The sequence below is a fragment of the Alexandromys fortis genome, unplaced genomic scaffold (assembly GCF_014885135.2).
Source record: "Alexandromys fortis isolate MF-2015 unplaced genomic scaffold, M_Fortis_MF-2015_v1.1 scaffold_293, whole genome shotgun sequence".
In the NCBI taxonomy this organism is placed as follows: Eukaryota; Metazoa; Chordata; class Mammalia; order Rodentia; family Cricetidae; genus Alexandromys; species Alexandromys fortis.
This window is the reverse complement of record NW_026068177.1, coordinates 1,071,413-1,076,725: the sequence shown is the minus strand read 5'-3', so window position 1 is coordinate 1,076,725 and position 5,313 is coordinate 1,071,413. Positions and strand designations below refer to the sequence as shown.

General features: G+C 42.2%; 1 pseudogene; it reads right to left on the bottom strand.

Annotated features, from left to right (window-relative positions):
* Nucleotides 1-1,465: 1,465 nt before the first annotated feature.
* Nucleotides 1,466-2,112, bottom strand: LOC126492556 (RNA-binding protein with multiple splicing-like; annotated as a pseudogene).
* Nucleotides 2,113-5,313: the final 3,201 nt, after the last annotated feature.

The following is a 5,313-nucleotide window of genomic DNA, read 5'->3' as shown; positions in this document are numbered from 1 at the left end:
TGGTTGTCACCTCTGTGGATGAGACATCATTTCTCTTTCTCAAAAGGTTTCTCCTTTTCAAACTGACTCTTTATTAATTTTGATGGTATCCATACCTTTTATTCTCCTGTGGAATCAAGAAAGAAACCCCTTCCCCAATGTAGCACATCTCCTGGTTTACATTGTGAGGTCAACACATTCTTGAAGTACACCAGCTGATTTAATTCAGAAGATTTTCACTGAATCCTGCTCCAAGCATTTAAGGCTGCTTTGTGACATAGGGACAAGATTTGTTCATCATAAAGACCTTGAGTATGTGGGTTAGCATAAGTGCCCTCACCAATAATTTGATAATGGGAAGTCTTATTGCTTTCCCCTGTTGTTCTAAAATGTTTGCCTCTCCTCACAAATAACATTTAATTGTGGCCCATCATCCAGGACTGCTGAAACTAACTGAATCCAGTCATGTGGTGTGGCTTTAATGCTAGAAGCCCATGTCTTTACCATCTCCCTAACAAATGCTGAATGTAAGCCATAAGTTACTACTGCTTGCTTAATTTCTTTCTCTTTTTTTTTTTTTTTTGGTTTTTTTTTTTCGAGACAGGATTTCTCCATGGCTTTTGGTTCCAGTCCTGGTACTAGCTCTTGTAGACCAGGCTGGCCTCGAACTCACAGAGATCTGCCTGCCTCTGCCTCCCAAGTGCTGAGATTAAAGGCGTGCGCCACCACCGCCCGGCTTTTGCTTAATTTCTTTTAGACCATTCATTCCTATAAGTATCTATCTACCTTCTTTAGATATTTTTGAGCATTTAGAACTTGATGCTTTATCAGAGTAGATTACAGGGTAGGAAGCTAAAACCCTGGGTAATTCATCTCTAACAGGTGCTGGCAGTGTTAAATCCTGTCCTTGCACATTTTTTCCCTGCACATCAGCTATAATAATTTCCTCAATCTTTTCAAATCTTTTTACTACTGTCTTTTGTAAAACCTGAATCTCCTGGCCTGTGTATATTTTATTGAGGCACATACCCTGTAGTCCTCATTCTGCACATGTGATTCCAAGGTCTTTCCTTTAAAAATAGCACCTCATCCTTGGACATTATTTAGATAGCATGCAGATTTCCTTCCTGGAGAGATACTCAGTCTGCTAACCTATCATAGCATTTTAACAGATTTTGATTGTCAGACTCAACAGTATGAAGTCTTTCAGATAATTTCTCAGTACCCTTTGACATGGATTGAATTTTGCTTCTCAAATTAATATTATCCCTTTCAATAGTATTAATTTTTTTCGGTTAGCTTTTGATTTTAGATGGTATTAATCCTGTCACCTAACTGTTCATTATTAGTCTGTAAAGACTGTATCATTTCTCTTTTTTTTTTGCTCTGATTAAAATTTTTATTGAAATCTTTCAAATATCATCAACAAATAGGTCTCTTTTTTTTGCAAAATAAGGTGCAGTGGGGGGGGGTTCTGCTAACAAATTTAACATGAGAGCTCTCTCTGCTGGTCTGCAGTAGGTTGATATGTGACAAACACATTCCCAGAGACAAATCAAATTTGCTGGAGGTGTGGGCAAAAGACAGATGTGCTGAGCTTTGCCTCTGAAGAGAAACACTGGGCATGCAGTGAGTGGGGATAGGTGCAAGCACCAGGAGGAGGCAGAGCAGGCGCTAACTGTACTGGGTACAGAGGGTATGGTGCCCACACTTCAGGGCTACTGGGTAAAGTGCAGGCACTGTGAGCTCATATGGCTCTCTGCCAATGAACTGAGGTACAGTGTTGGGCAAAGGAGTACTGGGGTTTGGAGTCCCTGCGAGTTTGTTCTTGGCCATCTTCATGTTTGTCTTAACAAACTCTAGTCATAGAGTTTGCGGAATTTCAGGATTGAAGTGGATGTTGTTCAAAGCGTTCTTTGCAGCTTCTGCTTCTGAGCTACTGTCAAAACTGACAAAACCTACAGGCTGTTTAGATGGGAGTTTTATAAGAGAACCCTCATAGCCTTAGAATGGTCTGAAGAGCAGGTAGAACTCCCAGTGTTTGATGTCCAGGGGCAGACCACTGACAAATAGGTTCGGACCTCCTCCTCCTGAAGGTATGTTCTCCTTATCAGCTTTGACACCACCATTCATCTTCCCGGTCCTTCGTCTCCGCACGGGGCTGGGGCGCAGGACTGGAGCAAGGGCGCACTTTCCAGCTTGCTACCTTCCTCTGGGCTGTTGAGCAAGCAAGCTGTGGTGATGGAGCTGGGCAGCGCTGTGTGGAGTCAGGGAAGGGCAGGGACCTCCAAGAGGCCGGGCAAACCCCAGAGTCCTGACAGGGCCGAGGCAGAGGAGGCAAGGCAGAGGGTATGCTGCTGGCCTTCCCAATGTATCGTTTCTAAACGTATCGTTTCTAAACGTGCCTCATTCTTGGTTCTGTTATCAAACCATTTTCTTAAGGATATAATATGAAGAAAAAACTGAGTCCCAATATCCAATAAATGAATGTATCACAATAACCATATAAGCCTTGCAGAATACAATCTATAGTATGAGCAAAATGGTTATTAAAATTTAGCATGGTAATATTGTCTGAAATTATATAACTTTCAAGTTTCTTGATATATTTATTAATCAAATAGTTACCTTTATTATGAGATTCAGTAAGTTGTCTTAGGTGTAATAATCTGTAGTGTCCAGCAGCTGATGCGGTTGCAGCTGCATGGCACCAGTGGCAGCACAAACAGTCCTGTGCAGCTTTGGCTTCCTGCATTGGTGCCTAGTTGAATACTAACAAATATGCTTTGCTTGACAAATTAAAAGCAATTAAATCAATTCGGTACAAGGAGCAAGGAGCTCAGAGCTCACAAGCAGGGAGCAAAAACCAGAAGCTGTGCAAGTTGCTGTATAACAGCGAATATGGTAATAGGATTGGGGGAATGTGCGTGAGCCTGGGAAATTTCCAAGTCGCCGTGCTTAGCTCTGTTGTGACAGGCAGGGGCTTACAAAAAAATCTACTTAGTGGGTGAAAGCATGCCAGGTGGATGGGGGTGGGAGACCTTCTGACTGTGGACCATTTAGGCCTTTTAGACTAGTCCACCCAGTACGTGTGGAATTGGGATCCATGTGGGGCATCAAATCAAGATGGATGCTAAGAGGAAATCCCACACTAGCTCAGAATTCAGTATAAAAAAGGTTATTTATTTAGGGGTAGACTCACAGATCACAGGCCTCTGCTCCAACAAGGAACAGCAACCAAATCTAGCAGCCGGAAAGAGAGAGAGAGAGTGGGCAAGCTTTACATCTGCATATATAGTATAAGAGGCCATGCCCATGTAGGCTGGTAACTTAAAGGCTACTGGCTGAAAGATTTCCTACAGCAAGAGGCCTTCACCAGAGCAGGCCTGAGGCAATGACCTCCACAGGAGCAGGTATAAAACAGTCACTGCTGAGGGAGCAGGCCTGAGCCAAAGGCTTCAGCAAGTCTGGACATCAGTCAGGGACTTCCAAGGGAGCAGACACAAGCCAGATACCTCTGCAGGACCGGGCCCATGAAAGAAACCTTCATGGGAGCAGGGCCAAGCCAGGGACATATATAAGAACAGGCCTGAGCCAACAACCTCCACCAGAGCAGGCCTGAACCAGCAACCTCTGCTGGAGCAGGCCCAAGGGAGTGACCTCAGCAGGAGAAGCACCAAGCAAAACACCTCCGTGGGAACAGGCCTGAATGAACCCCGGTATTGTACAATGACCCCCAGGAGCACTGAGTGACCTCAAGGAACTCCGAGTAAACTCCAGGGTGACTGGAACCGTAGACCCGAATGCACCATGAGGAGCAATCATCTAAGCCTTGGATCCACTGGCACCTGGAAGATTGACTATCAGAAACACAGTGTCAACAGCATCAATCAGAGGAAAAGATGGGTAGATAAGGTAAGAACACACTCAACAACACAAAGAGCAACACAACACCAACAAAAAAATAATGGCTCTACAATAGCAAGACTTGAACACCCCAATATAGATGAATCAGAAAAAAATGAACTTTAGCGGAATGTTTGAGGCCCTTAAAGAGGAAATGAAAAGTTCCCTCAAAAGAAATGGAGGAAAAGATAAACAAAAAATGGAAGAAATCAACAAATCCCTTAAAGAAAACTAAGAAAAGGCAATCAAACAGATAAAAGAAATTATTCAAGATTTGAACACAAAAATGGAGACAAGAAAACACAAAGCAAAGGAATTCTAAAAATGGAAAATATGAGAAAATGATCAAGAACTGAAAAAGCAAGCATAAACCGCAGAATACAAGAGATGGTAGACAGAATCTTAAGTGCTGAAGATACAATAGAGGAAATAGACTCATTGGTCAAAGAAAACATTAAATCTAACAAAAGCTTAACAAAAAATATCCAGGAAATATGGGACACTGTAAAAAAACAAAACCTAAGAATAAAAGGGATAGAAGAAGAAGCCCAACTCAAAAGCACACAAAATATATTCAACAAAATCAGAGAAGAAAACTTTTCCAAGCTAAAGAAAGATATGCATATGAATCTACAAGAATGTTAGAGAACACTAAATAGACTGAATCAAAAAAAAAGTCCCTTTACCACATAGTAATCAAAACACTAAACATAGAGAATAAAGAAAGAATATTAAGAGCTGCAAAGGAAAAGGACAAACAACATATAAAGGCAGCCTACCAGAATTACACCTGACCTCTCAATGGAAACAATAAAAGCCAGAAGGTTCTGGTCAAGAATCATGCAGACATCAAGAAGCCATGGATGCCAGCCCAAACTACTATACCCAGCAAAACTTTCAATTACCTTAGAAGGACAAAACAAGATATTCCATGACAAATCTAGATTTCACCAATACCTAGCTGTAGAAGGAGCTGTGGGCTGCTTCCCACTGCCTGGCTCCCGGCCACGGGCTAGCTTTACCCGAAATAACAACACACAAATTGTATTCTTTTAAACACTGCTTGGCCCATTAGTTTTAGCCTTTTATTGGCTAATTCTCACATCTTGATTAACCCATTTCTAATAATCTGTGTAGCACCACGAGGTGGAGGCTTACCTGGAAAGATTCAGCATGTCTGACCTGGCCGCTGGCTCCATAGCGTCTGCCTCACTTCCCTTCTTCCCAGCATTCTGTTCTGTCTACTCCACCCACCAATGTTCTGACCTATCAGGCCAAGCAGTTTCTTTATTAATTAACCAATGAAAGCAATAGATAGACAGATGACCCTCCTCCATCACCTAGCCACAAAACCCAGCCCTACACAAAATAATAGAGGGAAAATTTAAACCCAAGGAAGTTAGTTACATCCATAAAAACATAGACAAT